The following is a 22,464-nucleotide window of genomic DNA, read 5'->3' on the forward strand; positions in this document are numbered from 1 at the left end:
GCTGGATAAAGCATTCTTGGTTTGAGGACCTGCTGTTTCATTGCATTGAATATATCATGCCACTCCCTTCTGGCCTGTAAGGTTTCTGCTGAGAAGTCTGATGATAGCCTGATGGGTTTTCCTTTGTAGGTCATCTTTTTTCTCTCTTTGGCTGCTTTTAATAGTCTATTCTTTTCCTTGATCTTTGCCATCTTAATTGTTATATGTCATGGTGTTGTCCTCCTTGGGTCCCTTGTGTTGGGAGATCTGTGGACTTCCATGGCCTGAGAGACTATTTCCTTCTCCAGATTGGGGATGTTTTCAGCAATTACTTCTTCAAAGACACTTTCTATTCCTTTTTCTCTCTTCTTCTTCTGGCACTCCTATCTTGTGAATATTGTTCCATTTGGATTAGTCACACAATTCTCTTAATATTTTTTCATTTCTAGAGATCCTTTTGTCTCTCTCTGCCTCAGCTCTTCTGTATTCTTATTGATTTCTATTCCATTCACTGCCTCCTCTACCTCACCTAACCTGCTTTTAAATCCCTCCATTGTTTGTTTTATTTCAGTTACCTCCCTCCTGAATATTTTACCTTAGCTCTTGAATATTTTTCTGTAGCTCCATTAGCAAGCTTATGGCTTTTATTTTGAATTCTTTTTCAAGAAGTCTGGTGATTTCAATCTCACCGAGCCCTCTGGGTAGTGTTTGAGGGATTTGGGATTGAACACGGTTCTTCTGCCTTTTCATAGTCCTGGAGGTATGGGAGTGGTCATTGGTGAGTGGTGCAGGTGTCAGCTGGGAGGACAAAGTCCCTTCCTGCTTGCCGGTCTCCATACCTGTCTCTGCTGTCTCTGCCAGTTAACCACTCACAGGGAGCAGACTCTGAGTTAATCCCCTAATCTGCCATGAGTGGAGTGGCCCTCGGGATTACCTAGGGTGATGGCAGATTTTGCAGGTGAGTGGCGTGGGTTCTGCCACAAAAACAAAGCACCTTTGTGGTTTCCGGTTTCAGGGCCTATCTCCGCTGTCTTTGCCAGTTAGTAGCATGCAGGGAGAGGCCTCTGGGTTAATTCCCTAAAGTACCATGGGCAGTGTGGCCCTTGGGATGGCCTAGGGTGATGGCGGGGGTCGTAAGTGAGTGGCACGGGTTCCACCACAATAACAAAGCCCCTTCGTGGCTCCTGGTCTCAGTGCTCATCTCCTGTGTCTGTGTTGGCCAACTGCACACAGGGAGCAGCCTGTGTCTGGGCCAGTTAGCCATGCACAGGGAGAAGCCTCTGCGTTAAGCTGTGTAGTTGCTGTAGGTGGGGGTACCCTCCGGCTGGTCTGCAGCAATGACGGGGACAGCCAGTTTGCACGTAGGTGCCGGTAGGGAGGAAGGAGCGACAGGTTGCTTATCTTGGTGAAGGGCCTTGAGTCTGTGTTGCCAACCAGGGGGATAGGGAGCCTGAAGCTCCTGAAAGTTCACAGCCTGCTGCGCTGAGTGTGCCAGGACGATTTTGTCCACCTGTTCCTTCTCCCAAACCCTTGCCCCCCTAGCCAACCCTCTGACCATTGAGAGGCCCCTTAAAGCACTTGCTTTTCTTTTGTCTCAGGGCAGCCAGTTGTGGGGACCTGTTTGAAGTCTTAGTCTCAGACTCTGCCTTTCAGTCCCTCCAATCTCCAGAGCACCATGCATGTGGGTCTATGCTCTTGGGGCGATTTCTAGGACTGGTTATTTCGCAGTCCTGTGCTTCCATTCCTCCCTGCTCTGATTCTTTTCCTTCAGCCACAGAGCTGGGTTGTGGGGGAGTGCTTGGGTCCCGCCAGGTCATGGCTTTCTACCTTAATAGATGAGATGTTTTTTTCCTTTTCCATGAGATGCTGACTTCTCCCAGATGTAGACCAGCTGGCATACTGTTACTTCTGGTCACTCTTTTAGGAATAGTTGTATTTGCTGTATTTTCAAAATAAATGTGGTTTTGGGAGGAGATTTCTGCCTCACTACTCACGTTGCCATCTTTTTCTCATTATCTCTCTACTTTTTGATACACATTTTATAAGTGGGAGGGTCAAGACTTGAAATTAGGTATTCTCACATCATCATTATGGAAATTACTTATGCATTGTGAGGACTCTAAAGCAATGAAGAAACAAGTTGAATGGGATATATGAGGTTCCTCCCTTCATAGTGTTTTCAATCTTATAGTGAGTTTTAATACTGCTTTATAGTGTTATTTCCTTTTATTTTTTCAAGAATGTTGTTTATAAAAGCTTGCTAACCTTTCATTAATCTAAATCTGTAGGAGCACCATTCAGACCATAAGGCCATAGCAAGAACTTTATTGATACAATGAGAGATTATATATTAATCCCCTAGACAAATCAGCTAAGAAATAAGCATATTTAAGTGAAGATTTCTGAGAGATTTTAACACTGTATTGTTATTTTTAATATGTTTGGATCCATTTTATAAATTATGTTTTGATCCCTAAGTATAAGAGATTATTGAGAGTTCTTCAGATATCCAACTTTCATTAATTTAAAAGTTTTACATTTTATTAAAATCATTAGGAAGGCTTACTCACTATGAAATACTGATTGTGATTTTTCAACTAAATTCTACTGGAAGAAAAACATAACCAGTAGTTTACCAGTAAAAGTAGGTCCATACTATTATATGAAAACTACCTATTAAGACCTACTTATTTTAACTCTTTAAAATATAAAATAACATTCTAGCTTTCTTCTGAATAAGGAAGTATGAGGAAATTCTAGAAAATCTGGCAGGCTCTCACACTCAACTGAAGGGGTCCAGAATATGCCAATGTGGCATAAAAATGATTTTGAGCCAAAAGCACTTAAGATCATGAAATCACTTCTCTGTCTAAAAGCAGAGCCTCCCAAAAGAATGCAAAAAGAACAACTGACATAAGGGGAATAACTTTAGTCTTCTCAGTGAAGAAGTAGGCATCACACCAAAGCAGACATTGACATAAAAATACCTTATCTCCCATCTAGTCTTCTAAAGGTTCATTTATCCTTCCAGAATGTGATCTGTTATCCCATAAGTGACATTCCTCCTCCCCTTCAAAAAAGTCCTGTGTTTCCTGTAAGTGCTCTTCTTCCCCTCCCCTTCCCCTATAAGATAGTATATAAGCCCCAAATTCTAACACCTGTTTTAGTCAGATTTCTTTGTGTGTACATTCCTTTGTAATTAAATCTTTTTTTTCTCTCTTGCTAATCTGCCTTTGCCAGTTTAATTCACAGGCTCCCAAATACTAAATGAAAGGGGTAGAGGAAAAGCTTTTCCTTCCTGAAATCACAAATTATAGCTATAAATTTAGAAAGCTTTATATTTCTTATGTATTGTTACATACTGAAATTGCTAAACATTTCCAACTCAGAGACTGAACACCATTACAGGCTTTTCCCTTTTGTCTCTTAAGTTCTACTGCCTCCCATTACTAGACAACAAAGAAGAAAGGCAGAAAGACAGTTAGGAAGGATAAACTTAACTCTGTGGGGCTCAATGTTTTCTAAAGAAAGTAACAAAGAAGCTTTGAGATTCCTATAAACTAAAGAGAGCAAAACAGCTTAACCCTTCAGGAACTATTCTGTAAATCGATTTAAATGCCCTACAAAGTCACTTAGCACTTCTATAAATGAATCACCTACACTTGGGTGAATGTTTTTTCAAAATCAGTTGGATATCTTTAATCAAAGTGCCCATGAGTGGAGCACTAAAACTTCAGCATTTGAAACTTCTTAGTGAATTGTAATCACTGAAAACAAAGATTGGAAAAGAGAAAATGTTGAATTTATCCTTTCAAAGGCAAAGGAGGAATTAGATAACTTGAATAAGAGGATATACAGGATACAAGATTTAATTTTGGATTTGTAGTTGTACTCATAATATCTTGACTTGTGAGCAGAGTCTTTTTGATGGGGTTCACATTTCAAGTCAAATTAATGAATCTATATTTTTTACAGAACTTAATAAAATTGAAAACTACACATTTCCAACATCTTACTATGGTGAAACATTCCAAAGAATCATAGACACAAGTTACTTTTAGAGAGTTTAATCTTCTAAAAATATTTGTCAAAGGAAGAAATTCTGAGTGAAGCAAAAAAGGCATCACCTATTAAAATGCTTGGGATAAAATACTTAAACAGCCCAAACCTTTCAAAGAAGATTATTGGCATTTTTAAAATTTGAAGATATAAGACTTTAAAAATTATATTTTTAAATAAAATATCAATGACACAGTATGATATGGCTAAAAAAACTGCTCAAGTGAATATGTACAAAAAAATAATTATTCTGCCTTTGGGACTTCTTATGTTAGGGTGATCTATAGAAATAAAATTAACTGTTACTTCGAAGTGCATACATATGGTTATTTTTTTAAGACATAGTTTTATTTTTGAAAATATTTTTCAAAATATTGATTTTGATAAACCAGTTTTTCAAAAGACTGGTTTATGGGTTCACCAATATTAAGTCCAATTTCTTGGCCAATAAATATTTCAAAACACATAATTGTTTCAATGTCCCCTTTCTCTCTAAAATGATGTTGTTAAGATTGATAAATTATATGTTAAGCCTACAGATAAATTACCTGACACCCACTTGACCCCCAGTTCACTGACCAATTGGACAGAGATACAGCCCAAACTTTCACTGGTAGAGACTATGGTAAATAGAACAGAACTCGCTTAATGCTGAATGAGATGTTGCTTTCCAAGAAATAACATCCTCTCCCTTCTAAGATGAACTGAGGGAAAAACTAGAATTCGGGAAAGGATTCAGTTATGATAATTTCCTTAACCGTTCAAAAGACATTTTACTTACATATTCTCTATGTCACAAACTGTTTTCAGGAATATCTCTTATAGTCCCATAGTAACACATGGGAAAAACATGGTTTTGCAAAAATATTTTTATTACATTAATATCTGAGTGGCAAAAGACTGAACATAGCCAAATGGCAATCAATAGAGGACTGCTTAATTGAATCATGGCATCTCCATAGAATGAAAAGCAATGCAGCTACTAAAAGAGGTCTAATTATGCTGATATTGAAAAATCTTTGAAATATGTTGAACAGAAAGAATAACATGCAGAAAAGTGTACACTTATTATAAGTATGTGTGTATTTTTACTGAACATACCTTGTGTGAATATACATAAGTATAAACATATGTGCATTTGTACACGCCTGTGTGTTGGCTGTGCAGGATGGAGCAGAGGCCTTCTGTGTGTGCATACCCTTTGGTAGCCTTATGAACACATATTACATACTATAAAAAACTGAAATAAAAGTATTTGAAAAATAATAAAGATCTTTAAGTGCATATTTGTTCTATTCTAGGATAAATAATTAAATGCAAGGACAATAGCAGAAGTGCCAATTTAAAAAAGTAGTAAAAAGTCTGTAGGCCAGCAAGAATCCAGGAGAGCTGTACAAGAGCAATAATTTACTAAAACAAAAAACAAATACAAATCATATTATAATGGAGAAATGCAATCAAAACAAGATGAAATGGCTACCTGTATTAGATTGTTTTCTGCCTAAATCTAAATTACAAATACACTTGTTTAATTGAATTTTAACTGTAAAATTATTTTACTTCTAGTTCTATGTGGAAATCTTAATATTTATGGCAAAAAATTAAAATATTAGTAGAATTTATTTAAGCTAAGTGTCTCTCTCTTTGAAAGTTTACAGTTGCATTCAACTAAATCATATCATTCTCTCACCGCCTCCCCTAAAGACCAAGACAGTATTGTGAGGTTTTCTATTGGCCTGAGAGCAAGAATTTTCATGATTTTTTTCAAAGGAAATTGCTCTAAATGTAGCTGTGGATTCAGTGTGTCCAGGGGATGAAGTGAGTTCAGAGTCCTACGCTAATATCTTGGATTGAACTCCAGAAACCCAGAGGGACATTTTTTTTTATCAAGATCCAGACCTTGCAGTATTGAATCACAATACAGTTATCCAAAATGGTAACACAGAAGTTTCCTGATTTCACTACCTCCTGTGGACACAATGAATCTGCAGTTACGAAGAGAGCAACTCCCTCTGAAAAAAACCTAGAAACTAACTAAGCAAATCCTACACATCAGGCAAATAAGAAAGTAACTACATCACCTACATTGATGTGGGTCTCAGCACATCCTCAACTATTGGAAGCCACTAAAATCAAAGATGGTTCCTTGCATAATCACAGAGGTTTGAGAGAAAACCAAGAGCTCAATCTGCACTGATTAGTAAGGATTATCTCCTACACAAGACAACTATATCAAACTGAGAGAGGTGGTTTGGTTATTTATTCTAATGCATCAAAACCAAGATAGAGAGGGAAAAGGTAATACCAATTTTTTCTCAGACTGCTCCAAAAATTAGAATTCACTTTATGAGGCCAACATTATTCTAATACCAAAACCAGACAAGAATGCCACAGGTAAAGAAAATAACAGGCCAAAATCACTGATAAACATAGATTCAGAAACCTTCAACAAACTATTAGTAAACCAAATTTAAAAATACATTTAAAGGATTATACACCATGATGAAGTAGGATTTATCCCAGGGATACAAGGATGGTTCAACATCAGCAAATCAGTCAGTGATACACCACATTAAAAAACTAAAAATCATATGACCATCTCAATAGAGGCAGAGAAGTATTTGATAAAATTGAATATCAATGTATGATGAAAACTCTCAACAAAGTGGGTATACAGGAAGCATACCTCAACATAACAAAGGCCATATATGACAAACCCACAGCTAATAGCATAGTCAACAGTGAACAGATGAAAACTTTTCCTCTAAGATCAGAAAAAAGACAAGGATGTCCGCTCTCCCCACTTTTATTCAACATAGTATTATCAGCCCTAGCCAGAGCAATTAGGTACAAAAAAGAATTAAAAGGCATCCAAATTAGAAAGGAAACAAAGAAACCGTCAGTATTTGCAGATGGCATATTACATACAGAAACCCCTAAAGACTACATCAAAAAAACTGTCAAAAATAAAATAAATTCTGTAGAGGTACAGGATATAAAAACAATATGCAAAATTCTGTTGCATATTTATATACTAATAATGAACTGTCAGAAATAGAAACTAAGGAAAAAATTCTATTTGTAACTGCATCAAAAGGAATAAAATACCTAGGAATAAATACCTAACCAAGGAAATGAAAGACCTGTATATTGAAAACTAGGAGACATTATAGAAACAGAAGACAACACAAATAAATGGAAAGACATTCCATGTTCATGGATTGCAATAATACTCTTAAAATGTCTATATTACCCAAAGCAATCTACAGATTCAATGTTATTCCTATCAAAATTACAATGGCTATTTTTTTTAATACAAATAGAAGTTATAAAATCTGTATAGAACCACAACAGACTCTAAATAGCCAAAGCAATCTTCAGTAAGAAGAACTAAGCTGGAGGCATCATGTCCCTTGTTTCAATCTATACTGCAAAGCAATAGAAATTAAAGCAGTATGGTACTGGCATAGAAACAGACACACAATTCAGTGCAACAGAACAGAAAGCCCACAAATAAACTCACATACATGAGGTCAATTCATTTACCACAAAGGAGCCAGGAATATACAGAGCGGAAAGTGTTTTCAATAAATGATGCTGGGAAAACTGGACTGACACATGCTAAACAATGAAACTGAGTCATTATCTTACATCATATACAAGAATTAATTCAAGGCAGAGCCAAGATGGCAGCGTGAGTAGGACATTGGGAATCTCCTCCCAAAAACATAAATATTTTGGAAAATACAACAAATACAACTATCCCTAAAAGAGAGACCAGAAGATACAGGACAACAGCCAGACTACATCTACACCCATGAGAATCCAGCACCTCATGAAGGGGGTAAGATAAAAGCCCCGGCCCGGTGGAACCCAAGCGCCCCTCACAGCAGCTCCCGGCGGGAGGAGAGGAGTCAGAGCGGGGAGGGAGAGTGAGCCCAGGACTGCTAATCACCCAGCCCAAGCCATCCGCACCCAAAATGCAGAGACACAGTGTTAGGAGAGTGGGAAACTAGCGAAATGGGATAGTAAAAACCTGCGAGCAGGTCCCTGCAGCCAGCGCCCCTGGAACAAAGAGAAGCGAGTGCTTTTTGAAAGTCTTAGAGGGACAGGGACCCCACAGCTGGGTGGAAGCATCCCAGGATACTTAGCCTAGCAGCTAGGAATCCTCGTGAACTCTGGGCGCCCTAACCCCCTGGGCAGCAGCTCTAAGACCCCTCATGGCAATAAACAGCCCCCCGCCCATTCCCCTTCCAGAGAGGCCTGCCATAGCAGAGAAGCAGCCTGAGGCTGGCCACGCCCAGGGCAAGAGAGCTTCTTCCATAGCAGCTGGGTAACAAACAGAGATCCAGTCTACGTGCAACTGCCCAACACAAGCCACAAGGGGTTGCCATTGTCCCAGTAAAGAAAGGTCAGGAGCAAGTGGAAAGGGTCTTGGTTCTCCCAGCTGACAGATGAGTCAACAGCATACCACTGCATCTACCAACATGAAAAGGCAAAAAACTTTGATGCAGACCAGACTAACCCAGACATCTTCTACATCCTCACCTGAGAAGGAATCTGGGGAGATAGATTTAACCAATCTTCCTGAAAAACAATTCAAAACAAAAGTCATAACCATGCTGATGGACTTGCAGAGAATTATGCAAGAACTAAGGAGGGAGAATACAGAAATAAAAAACAGTCTCTGGAAGGACTTCAAAGCAGAATGGATGAGATGCAAGATACCATTAATGGACTAGAAATAAGAGAACAGGAATGCAGAGAAGCTGACGCAGAGAGAGAGAGATAAAAGGATCTCCAGGAATGAAACAATATTAAGAGAACTGTGTGACCAATCGAAACAGAAAAATATTCACATCATAGGAGTACCAGAAGAAGAAGAGAGAGAAAAAGGGATAGAAAGTGTCTTTGAAGAAATAATCGCTGAAAATTTCCCCAAACTGTGGGAGGAAATGGCCTCCCAGACCACAGAAGCATACAGAACTCCCATGACAAGGGACCCAAGCAGGGCAACACCAAGACACATAATAATTAAAATGGCAAAGTTGAAAGACAAGGGCAGAGTATTAAAGGCAGCCAGTGAGAAAAAAAAGGTCACCTACAAAGGAAAACCCATCAGGCTATCATCAGACTTCTCAACAGAAATCTTATAGGCCAGAAGAGAATGGCATGATATATTAAAGCAATGAAACAGAAGGGCCTTGAACCAAGAATACTATATCCAGCACAAATATCATTTAAATATGAAGGAAGGATTAAACAATTCCCAGATAAGCAAAAGTTGAGGGAATTTGCGTCCCAAAAACCACCTCTACAGGGTATCTTAGAGGGACTGAATGCACCAATCAAAAGACACAGAGTAATAGAATGCATAAAAAAGCAAGACCCATCTATATGCTGCTTACAAGAGACACACCTCAAACCCAAAGACATGCACAGATTAAAAGTCAAGGGATGGAAAAAGATATTTCATGCAAACAACATGGAGAAAAAAGCAGGTGTTGCAATACTAGAATCAGACAAAATAGACGTCAAAACGAAGAAAGTAACAAGAGATAAAATAAGGACATTACATAATGATAAAGGGATCAGTCCAATAAGAGGCTATAACCATTATAAATATATATGCACCCAATACAGGAGCACCAACATATGTGAAACAAATACTAACAGAATTAAAGGAGGAAATAGAATGCAATGCATTCATTTTGGGAGGCTTCAACACGCCACTCACTCCAAAGGACAGATCTACCAGACAGAAAATAAGTTAGGACAGAGAGGCACTGAATAACACACTAGAACCAATGGACCTAATAGACATTTATAGAACTCTACATCCAAAAGCAACAGCGTACACATTCTTCTCAAGTGCACATGCAAGGTTGTAAAGAATAGACCACATACTAGGCCACAAAAAGAGCCTCAGTAAATTCCAAAAGATTGAAATCCTACCAACCAACTTTTCAGACCACAAAGGTATAAAACTAGAAATTATACAAAGAAAGCAAGAAGGCTCACAAACACATGGAGGCTTAACAACATGCTCCTAAATAATCAATAGATAAACGACCAAATTAAAATGCAGATCCAGCAATATATGGAAACAAATAACAACAACACAAAGGCCCAACTACTGTGGGATGCAGTGAAAACAGTCTTAAGAGGAAAGTATATAGCAATCCAGGCATATTTAAAGAAGGAAGAAAAATCCCAAATGAGTAGTCTGACATCACAATTATCGAAATTGGAAAAAGAAGAACAAATGAGGCCTAAGGTCAGCAGAAGGAGGGGCATAATAAAGATCAGAGAAGAAAAAAAATTGAGAAGAATAAAACAATAGAAAAAAATCAATGAAACCAAGAGCTGGTTCTTCGAGAAAATAAACAAAATAGATAAGCCTCTAGCCAGACTTATTAAGAGAAAAAGAGAATCAACACACATCAACAGAATCAGAAACGAGAAAGGAAAAATCACGACGGATCCCACAGAAATACAAAGAATTATTAGAGAATACTATGAAAACCTATATGCTAACAAGCTGAAAAACCGAGGAGAAATGGACAACTTCTTAAAAAAATACAACCTTCCAAGACTGACCCAGAAAGAAACAGAAAATCTAAACAGACCAATTACCAGCAACGAAATTGAATCAGTAATCAAGAAACTACCCAAGAACAAAACCCCCGGGCTGGACAGATTTACCTCGGAATTTTATCAAACATACAGAGAAGACTTAACACCCAGTCTCCTTAAAGTTTTCCAAAAAACAGATCAGGAGGGAATACTCCCAAACTCATTCTATGAATCCAACATCACCCGAATACCAAAACCAGGCAAAGACTCCACTAAAAAAGAAAGTACTGACCAATATCCCTGATGAACATAGATGCAAAAATACTCAACAAAATATTAGCAAACTGAATTCAAAAATACATCAAAAGGATCATACACCATGACCAAGTGGGATTCATCCTAGGGATGCAAGGATGGTACAACATTCGAAAATCCATCAGCATCATATACCACATCAACAAAAAGAAGGACAAAAACCACATGATCATCTCCATAGATGCTGAAAAAGCATTCAACAAAATTCAACATCCATTCATGATAAAAACTCAACAAAATGGGCATAGAGAGCAAGTACCTCAACATAATAAAGGCCATATATGATAAACCCTCAGCTAACATCATACTGAACAGCGAGAGGCTGAAAGCTTTTCCTCTGAGATCGGGAACTAGACAGGGATGCCCACTCTCCCCACTGTTATTCAACGTGGTACTGGAGGTCCTAGCCATGGCAATCAGACAAAACAAAGAAATACAAGGAATCCAGATTGGTAAAGAAGAAGTCAAACTGTCACTATTTGCAGATGACATGATATTGTACAAAAAAAACCCTAAAGACTCCACTGCAAAACTACTAGAACTAATATCGGAATTCAGCAATGTTACAGGATACAAAATTAACACACAGAAATCTTTAGCTTTCCTATACACTAACAATGAACTAATAGAAAGAGAAATCAGGAAAACAATTCCATTCACAATAGCATCAAAAAGAATAAAATACCTAGGAATAAACCTAACCAAGGAAGTGAAAGACCTATACTCTGAAAACTACAAGACACTCTTAAGAAAAATTAAAGAGGTCACTAACAAATGGAAACTCATCCCATGCTCCTGGCTAAGAAGAATTAATATCATCAAAATGGCCATCCTGCCCAAAGCAATATACAGATTCAATGCAATCCCTATCAAATTACCAACAGCATTCTTCAATGAACTGGAACAAATAGTTAAAAAATTCATAAGGAACCGTCAAAGACCCCAAATAGCCAATGCAATCCTGAGAAGGAAGAATAAAGTGTAGGGGCAGGGGGGAATCTCGCTCCCCAACTTCAAGCTCTACTACAAAGCCACAGTAATCAAGACAACTTGATACTGGCACAAGAACAGAGCCACAGACCAGTGGAACCGAATAGAGACTCCAGACATTAACCCAAACATATATGGCCAATTGGTATTTGATAAAGGAGCCATGGACATACAATGGGGAAATGATAGTCTCTTCAAAAGATGGTGCTGGCAAAACTGGACAGCTACATGTAAGAGAATGAAACTGGATCACTGTCTAACCCCATACACAAAAGTAAACTCCAAATGGATCAAAGACCTGAATGTAAGTCGTGAAACCATAAAACTCTTAGAAAAAAACATAGGCAAAAATCTCATTGACATAAACATGAGTGACTTCTTCATGAACATATCTCCCCGGGCAAGGGAAACAAAGGCAAAAATGAACAAGTGGGACTATATCAAGCTAAAAAGCTTCTGTACAGCAAAGAACACCATCAACAGAACAAAAAGGTATCCTACAGTATGGGAGAACACATTTATAAATGACAGATCTGATAAAGGATTGACATCCAAAATATATAAAGAGCTCACATGCCTCAACAAACAAAAAGCAAATAATCCAATTAAAAAATGGGCAGAGGAGCTGAATAGACAGTTCTCTAATGAACAAATCCAGATGGCCAACAGGCACATGAAAAGATGCTCCACATCGCTAATCATCAGAGGAATGCAAATTAAAACCACTATGAGATATCACCTCACACCAGTACAGATTGCCATCATCGAAAATACAAACAACAACAAATGTTGGCAAGGTTGTGGATAAAGGGGGACCCTCTTACACTGCTGGTGGGAATGTAAACTAGTTCAACCATTGTAGAAAGCAGTATGGAGGTTCCTCAGAATGCTCAAAATAGAAATACCATTTGACCCAGGAATTCCACTTGTAGGAATTTACCCTAAAAATGCAGCATTCCAGTTTGAAAAAGACAGATGCATCCCTATGTTTATCACTGCAGTGTTTACAATAGCCAGGATATGGAAGCAACGTAGATGTCCATCAGTAGATGAATGGATAAAGAAGATGTGGTACATATACACAATGGAATATTACGCAGACATAAGAAAAAACAGATCCTACCATTTGTAACAACATGGATGGAGCTAGAGGGTATTCTGCTCAGTGAATAAGCCAAGCGGAGGACAAGTACCAAATGATTTCACTCATATATGGAGTATAAGAACAAAGGAAAACTGAAGGAATAGAACAGCAGCAGAATCACAGAACCCAAGAATGGACTAATAGTTACCAAAGGGAAAGGGACTCGGGATGATGGGTGGGAAGGGAGGGATAAGGGTGGGGAAAAGGAAAGAGGGCATTACGATTAGCATGTACAGTGCATGGGGGGCATAGGGAGGGCTGTGCAACACAGAGAAGACAGGTGATGATTTTACAGCATCTTACTACACAGATGGACAGTGACTGTGAAGGGGTATGTGGGGGGTACTTGGTGAAGGGGGGAACCTAGTAAACATAATGTTCTTTCTGTAATTGTAGATTAATGACACCAAAATAAAAAAAATAAAAAAAAGAAGCCAGACACAAAAATAAAAAAAATAAAAAATAAAATAAAAAATAAAAAATACTAAAAACCTTTCAAGGCTGAAAGCAAATTATATCATAGTAATTAAAATACAGACACACACATATACACACACACAAACACACACTCACAAAATGAAGAGAAAAATTATGTAGGTAATTTTAAGAGTCATTATAATTGCACTTCTCTTTTTCTTAACTTACTAAAAAAGCCATTCCATAAAATAGTCTATATATGTGATATGCATATATACATATAATTTTATTGTTGGGCCTGTAACATAGAAATAATATAATTGAAAAAAAAGCACAAAAGACTGGGCAGGGAGAAAGTTGTGAGGATATACCTTAGAGATATTGCCGATTTGGTTTTAGCCTACCACAATAAAGCAAATATTAAAATAAAGTGAGTCAACTCAGGTTTCACAATGGATATAAAAGTTCTGTTTATACAACACTGTAGTCTACTAAGTGTGCATTAGCATTATGCTAATAATTATGCTAATAAATAAAAGTACATACTTTAATTAAAAAATTGCTAAAAATGCTAACCATTATCTGACCTTTCAGTGAATTATAATCGCTGATCACAGAGCATCATAATATATATAATAATAATGAAAAAGCTTGAAATATAGCAAGAATTATCAAAACACAACAAGGAGAGACAACATTGAGCAAATGCTGTTGGACAAATAGTGCTAATAGATTTCCTCAATGGAAAGTTGTTACAAACTTTCAATTTGTAAAAAATGCACTATTTACAATGTACAATAAAGTGAAGCACAACAAAATGAGGTATGTGTGTATCGGGTTAGAAAATAGACTTGATTGTAACTCAAATGCACAAGAACAAACGAAAAGACCCAAAAACGGTAAATGAGAATATTAATTTAATGCATACTATTATATAAACACATATTCTTTTTCTCCTAGTTTCTTGGGAAGACATAAGATTATATAAATTACTAATTATAATGATGTATGTATTATTGGGTTGGTAGCATGTACAGAGTAAATATGTACAATAATAATTGTAAAAGTGGGAGAAGAATAGAGCTCTAGAGGAGTAATATTCTACATCTCATTGGAATTAAGTTATTATAAATATGAAGTAGAATCTGATAACTTAAAATATTTGTTATAAGCTCTAGAGTAACCACTAAGAAAATAGTCAAAACATATAGTGAAAAACTGTTAAAGGAATTAAAATGTTACACTACTGGAAAACTGGATGTCCATATACAAAAGAATGACTTGGCTCCTCGCCTTACACCTTACATAAAATTAATTAAAAATGGACCCCAAACCTAAATGTAAGACATAAAATTATAAATCTCTTAAAAGTAATCATTGAACAAGCTTCATAACATTTCTTGGATATGACACACAGGCAACAACAACAACAAAAAGATTGGATTTCATTTAAATTTTTAAAATTTGTACATCAAAAGACAGTGTCAACAGAATTTAAAGAGAACTCACAGAATGGGAGAAAACATTACGGGATTAATATCCAGAATATATACCAAAAGCTCCTAAAACCCAACAACAACAAAACTAAACTATCCAGTTAAAAACTCGGCAAAGGACTTGAATAGATAGTTCTCCAAAGAAGATACACAAATGGCCAATAATCACATGAAAACCTGTTTAACATCACTAATCATTAGAAAAATGATAATCAAACCTCAATGAGATGCCATTTTATACCCATTAGGATGGCTACTATAAAAAACAAACAAACAAAATAATAAGTGTTGGTGAGAATGTGGAGATTTTGGACCCCCTGTACATTACTTGTGCAAATTTAAAATGGTACAGCCACTGTGGAAAAGAGTCTGATGGTTCCTCAAAAAATTAGAATTACCACAGGATCTAGTATTTTTACTTCAGGTATATATCCAAAAGAATTGAAAGCAGAATATTGAAGACATATTTGTACACCAGTGTTCACAGCAGCAGCATTATTCACAACAGCTAAAAGGTGGAAGTAACCCAAGTGTCCATCAACTGATGAACTGATTTTTTAATGTGATATATACATACAATTGAATATTATTCAGCCCTAAAAAGGAAGGAAGTTTTGACAGATCCTACATGGATGAGTTCTGAAAACATTATGCTAAGTGAAGTAGGCCATTCACAAAAGAACAAATTGTATGATTCTACTTAAATGAGGTTTCTGGAGTAGTCAAATTCATAGAGACAGAAAGTAGAACTCTAGTTGCCAGAAGCACTTCATGGGAACTGGAGGAAAGCACTGAATGGGAGTCAGTGCTTAATAAATAAAGACTTTCATCTGAGGAAGATGAAAACATTCTGGAGATAGATGGTAGCAATAACTGCATAGTAATATGAATGTACTTAATATCACTGAATTACACACTTAAAAATTGTTACAATGGAAATATTTGTTACATGAATTTTACCATTATTTTTAAAAGTGGGTGAACAACAGGGTATCAGCCATTTTTTATATCATTTTGGGCCTTCCTTGAAATATTAAACATGAAGTTCAATATGATCTAGCAATTCGACTCCTAGTTATGTGTCAAGAAAAGAAAACATATCTCCACACAAAAACTTCACATGAATGTTCACAGCAGTATTATTCATAATAGCAAAAAGTGGGAAAATCCCAATGCCTATTAACTGATGAATGGATAAACAAAATATGGTATAGCCATTCTAGAATACTATTTGGTAGTAAAAATAATGAAGTACTGGTATATGCTACAACATGAATGAACTTTGACAATACTATGATCAGTGAAAGAAGCCAATCACAAAGGAGTATATTTGTTAATTGATGTAAAATATTCAAAATAAGAAAATATATAGAGATGATGAATAGATTAATGGTTGATTGAGAAAGGGAGGTTGGGAGTGCTTCCTGGGGAGATAAAATATTCTAAAAAATTCACAGTAGTGATTATCACACAACTCTAAGTATACTAAAAACTACTGAAGTGTAAACTTTAAATGGGTGAATTATATGATATATCATTTACATGTCAATAAAGAATTATTTAAAAATAAAAGATTCGTAGGAAAGAAAGGCTCCTACCCCCACTCCCTAGCCCCCTGAAAAAAAGTTAAAGTAAATTCACTGAGAATTAGAACAAATAAAACAATTTCATTAAGTCTCAATTTTCTCAACTGATAGTCAAATCTGAACTAAAATACTGGATTTAGTTCTTGCTGTTACATTTTAAGGCAAGCACTGGCAAACCACAGCTTATTCAGGGTGGCTTTTTCAAATTCAGTATCTTGACTAAGCCATTTATCTGAATGAATCATTAAATAACAATGTAAAAGTTATAAATAATGTATATAATAAATTATCTAATTTCACCCTTCCTAGAATGTAATATACTTTACCAGGACCACAAATGAGCTTTGCATTAATTTTTTTTTAGCAATATCTGACACCTTCCAAAGCCACTGGCTTTTATAGAGGTATCCTGGAAGAAAAAATAGTAACCTGAAATCCATTTTTTATTAAGTCATCCCCAAAATAATGGCAAGGACAGTATCTAGTTTATTTATTATTATTTTCCAGGTCCTACTCTATTAAAAACATATAGTAGGTACTTAATAAATATCCACTAGCTATTTTTCAAAGGTCCCCTATATTCATGACTTAATGACAGAAAAGAATGTTTTAAACTAAGTATTTTAAAGTACCCTAATTGCATTTCATCCATTTGTGTTACAAAGTATCAAGACAATATTCTGTTGCTTCCAATCCAAGTAAACTATAAGAATTTGTACTCAGTGCCAGGTGGCTAAGTAAAACTCTGGCCAGAATAAAATTGTCACCCTGCAACTCACATATTTTTCTAGTCTATGCTCTTAGTTACTTATAAAAGAGGGAGAGATAAGATAGAACTTTAAATGGAAAAAAGAAAAATAATATCTTCTTAACATACTTTTCAAATAATTGTCTGCTAAGAAACAAGTTAATTTAGGAATAAATTACTCAAAATACATTTTTCTATCAATTAGTTTTTCTCACAATGAATCTCTCAGAAATACATTCAACTTTTAAAATGTTTTTGGGGTTCTTCCTTGATTTAATCAGGGAAGAATGGAGTCCTTTTTGGCTGTATTTGCTCTCTGTATTCTGAGCAGCAAATGCCTATAAATCAAAACTTTAGGGATGAGTGAGGTCATCATTTCATTTTGCTCCTGGACTTAGGTCTCTCTTCTCATACACACTTACAAATATGCTGAGGTTTCAGTGGGAACCAGTGTTGATCAAAATTTAAAAACAGCTATCAAGTCACCACACAGTAAATTTTTGTATTGAATACCAACAAAGGGCTGAAAGTTAGACTCAGGACTGCCTGAAGAATGGAGAAAATGCAGGTTTTGCTAATGTATATTCACTGTATATATTGAGTCTTACTCTCTTACTCCCTCCATTATCCATATTTTCACTTAGTCACTAAATCACTTGTGCAAACATTCCCTCATTCATCTATTTAAGGAATATTTCTGGTGGGCCTTCAGTGCACTAAAACACAATAGTGAGTGACAGCAATATAATGTTAAACACAAACACACCATCTGCCCTTAAGGAGGTTACAAACCACTCATAAATACAGACAGTACACAGACATTAATAACAGAGTGTAAAAAGCTGTGAGAGGTGCTTAGATAACACACTGGAGAAGTACATAAAGGAGATCACAGAGGGTTCCAGGAAGAATAAATCCAAGCTCAATAAGCTCAACCAGCCTTCCTTCCTAAATGGATTACTCTAAATTTAAAAATTAGGCTTCCCTATAAACTTAACTTTCATTTAATTTCTCTCAGAGGGCAAAGAAAAAAAAAAGGTTAGTTATCATATACTACACTGCAGGTAGGAGTGGAAAGGACCACCAAGAGCTGATCTTGAAAGTGCTGCCCAATCATATAGTATTAGGCATATTTTATCAGCTGAGTCGAGGTAATTTAATTTTCTATAATCTCTCAAAGAATAGTATTTAAAATCCCAGAACATTCAGAAAAGAAACAAATGGGAGTCTCCTAGGTTTTTGGGTTGGTTTTTCTTTGGTCATTTTCTTCCTAATTTGGGCTGAGTCACAATCATGTGTTTCTTAGGAAGCTCATTAGGAAAGCATACTTACGCAGACTTTTGATTAGCAAACTTCTTTACCTGCCTGTTAGCTTGTCTTTCCAACCCACAGCCAGTAATCTTCCACTGAAAAACCCAAGAAAGGAGTTCATATACAGGACTCAACTGTCATTATTCCATTAAGGCTTTCTTTTGCAGGTGTCAAATCACACTTTCAGCCTCACTTTTAGTTTCTGTAGTCCCACTCTTCAGTTACCAACATAATCCAAACTCAAAGGAAAAACATTTCTGTTTTCCTCCTAACAGAAAGTGGGAAATCATGTATCTATAGTCCATATAGAAGAAATATTTCCAAATATTTCATCATCACTGCCTAGGTGGCGAATGCTTAGATGTAGTGATAATATTTTAAATAAACTGAGCAACACAAATTAAAACCAAATATTAAGTACAGTCATTATTCTGAACACCTCAAATTTATACAGTACTGTATATAAATTATAATTAAATAAAACTTAAAAATTGTTTTAAAATGTGATAACAAAACCAGGAAAGTCAAAACTAAGGCTGGGAGGATGTCTAGCTATCAGGTGGCCCAAAAGACCCTAAGGTGATCTCTAAAAATCCCCATCTCTAGGTGTTCACACTTCTGTATAATCCTCTCTCCCTTTGAGTGTGGGTGGAACATGTGACTTGCTTCTAACCAATAGAATATAGCAAAAGTGATACATCATTCCCTTGATTAGGCAATAATTACATGGCAAAGATAATGGGAGCTGCGGATGGAAACTAGCCAACACCCAGCAAAAAGCAGGACATTCAGACATACAACACAAGAAAATGAATTCTGCCAACACGCTGAATTAGCATGGAGCTATTCTTCCCAAGGTTAGCCTCTAGATGAAAATACAACTCAGCCAACACCAAGATTCCCAAATAATCTTGGGAAATGCTGAGCAGAGGACCCACTTAAAATGTGTTCTAAGTCCTGACTCATGGAAACTGAGATAGTAGATGTGTGTTGTTTTAAGCCAGTAAATTTGTGATAATTTGTTACACAGCAATATAAAACCAATAGAAGTAGACAATGCAATCATTCATTTTGTTCACTCTGACCATTAGTGTCAGATGTGTTCATACGTTCTGGATAAATGGATATCAAAACTTTGTTTTAATCATTAGTTTTAACCTCTTAGACTCTTTCACCTTCAGCCAAACAGAGTTTCTAAACAGCATAACATACTCATGGAGTTTCCATTCTTTCTCATAATGAATCTCTCTCCCCCGCTCTCTTCTTTCTTCCTTTTGAGTGATACTTCAGTCATTTTTTCAGTTTACAACTGAAACTCTAGGAATTCAAAGTTAACATTCTTGCCTGTGAGCTTCTTATAGGCACCACAAAAAGTTTCAACCTTGTGCTCCATATTGTTCTGCTCTTTGTCCAAATGAACCTTTGTGAGCCAGCTGCCATCCAGTTTCACTCAGATTTTCTTGCCATCAATTTCACTTGGGAAAACCAAGTCCTCTAGGATCACATCATGCATGGCTATCAGAGTACAGCTCATGGGATACTTTTGCTTATTTTTTTGTATGGCTTTTTCAAGCTGGCTTAGGCAGATTTCTCCTCTAAGCAATAAAGACAAAATGTTTCCTGCTGAACTTTTTCTCCAGTTCACATACTATTTGGACTTGAATTTTCTGGAAAGATTTCAGTTGAGGAGGGGGAACAAATATTGTAACAGCTTTCGGACCACAAGCAACTTAATTTTCCTTGTCTGCTGTCATAGTTGGCTCCCACATCTGGGCCTTGAGGTCTGAGTTCATCTCCAGCTTGAGGAGGGCCTGGGAGATGCCCAACTCGAACTCATCCACCTTCTCACCATGGGGCTTCAGGATCTTTGCATTATAACTGAACATGGCCCTGGCAAGAGAGTCAACGTATGCTGGCTAGCACCAGCCTAGGAACAGCTTCCTTTTTCTATTTTAACAATTTCATTTCATGAATCACTTCTTGAAATACTTCACTGTTGCTCACATTAAACTTTTATATGCCTCTAGTTAAGGTATTATAATGGAATAGTTAATGAGAATATTTGACTACTTTTAGATTTATAGTGGTGAAGTTCCTTCTTTTAAGAAAGAAGAGTATGGAAAAACAGACATGATCTGTTATTCCACCTGCCATCTAGCCAGTTGTAATTAAAGTAATAAATCCATCTGAGTAATTTCACACATATGTATATGTGTGTCCTACAGTTAACAGTATCAGCAAATAGGAAACTATTATTAATTAAACTCTAGACAGTTTATATATTGTAAATATTTAAAAACATTAATTTTATTTAAAATTATTACAGATATACTAACAATACCTACCTAATTGAGATACTATGTGCAGGTAAGCAAAATGTTCTATTTTAAAGTAATAACAATTCTTGACAATGTGTAAATTCTTCCTTAAGTTAACAACTAAGAATCAATGTAGTAGACATCATTTAGTTTTGTCATTCTTTTTTCTGGGACTATCTTCTCACTCATTTAGTTGGGGTATCCCAACATTCTGCCCAAAGGCATCTGTCCCATGAATGAACAATCAAAAGAGCCTATATCCCTGGCTACAGGGACTGGCTGAGGTGTGGACACATGTCTACATTAACAAAATCAGAACTCTTCTACAAGATTTTACATTTTAGAGCTGGAAGTGAACAGAGACCATGGAGCTAGAAGGAAGGGAATTAAGAGTAAGTTGGCAGCCATTTTCCCAGTTTCATGGAATATGCCTGACTGATATAAGTGAGACTAAAGAAAAGAAAAACCAGAAGAGATGATGGCAGAACAAACCCAGTTGCATAAGCTCCCTAATTCTATTCTTTGAGGTTGCTACACCTACCTGGTTTCTGAAGCTCTTTTTCAATTCCATAACTACTCCTTAGTTATATAAGCCAATCAAGTCATATTTTGCTTAAGCTAGTTTGACTTAGGTTTCTCTGCCATGAAAATGAAAAAAAAAATCAGTTCTTAAAGTGTATTTATTTCACTAAAAATATTAACACTGGGTTGGTTATCTATACGCCTCAGGCAGACAACTGAGACATTGTCCATCTTTAGTCATATGTTCCTTGATTACAAGAACAATGTCTGTTAAACATAATTGCTGAATCACTTAAGATAGGCATCTGCTATGGCTTTTCAATTAAATAAATTTTAAAACAAATGAACCCACCCCCTCCAAAATTGAACATACATTTTCAGGAACATATGGTATGATGTAATTAGGGAAAGGCCTCTAAAACAAAGTAAAACTCAAAGTTCTGATATAGACCAGTGTACCATAGTGCTATAGCACCAGCCTAGATTAAGCTAGATTGTCAGAATATACACTTTATAGGCCAATAAATATATAATCCCAAAAGCAAACTGATTAAAAATGGTAAAAACTTACAGTTAGAGATATTGTTACAAACAAAACAGCATTGGTATCTGTCTTTCATGTAACAGAACTATTGTCAGTAGAGTAAACAAATGAACCCACCCCCGCCAAAACTGAACATACATTTTCAGGAACATATGGTGTGATGTAATTATTTTAAATGCTGCCACTGGAAAAGTGTATTTCACATCAAATAAAATTCATCTTCAGTAATACAAAGGGTAATTATAAAAACTTTTATTTTTTTAGTATTAAAGGTCTCAAAGATACTCTAAAATTGAAATCTAATAGACTACAAAAAAATATGAACTAAACTCATCTATCTGAAAATGCAGTATGAGAATGTATAGCTCTATGGAAAATAACCACTTCAAAAACCACTGTTTATCCTCTGCTGACTGGCATTTTTAAGAAATTCAATTCACCATAGCAACCTATCTTAAC

General features: G+C 36.2%; 1 protein-coding gene and 1 pseudogene across 15 annotated transcripts in view; both read right to left on the reverse strand.

The window, feature by feature from the left end:
* GPHN (gephyrin) overlaps positions 1 to 22,464 on the reverse strand; it is a 710,040-nt gene that overhangs the window by 491,261 nt on the left and 196,315 nt on the right. The gene's annotated exons all lie outside the window — the stretch shown is intronic.
* LOC140850731 (small ribosomal subunit protein eS7-like) lies at positions 14,361 to 21,893 on the reverse strand (annotated as a pseudogene).

Source organism: Manis javanica, chromosome 8, assembly GCF_040802235.1.
Source record: "Manis javanica isolate MJ-LG chromosome 8, MJ_LKY, whole genome shotgun sequence".
NCBI lineage: Eukaryota > Metazoa > Chordata > Mammalia > Pholidota > Manidae > Manis > Manis javanica.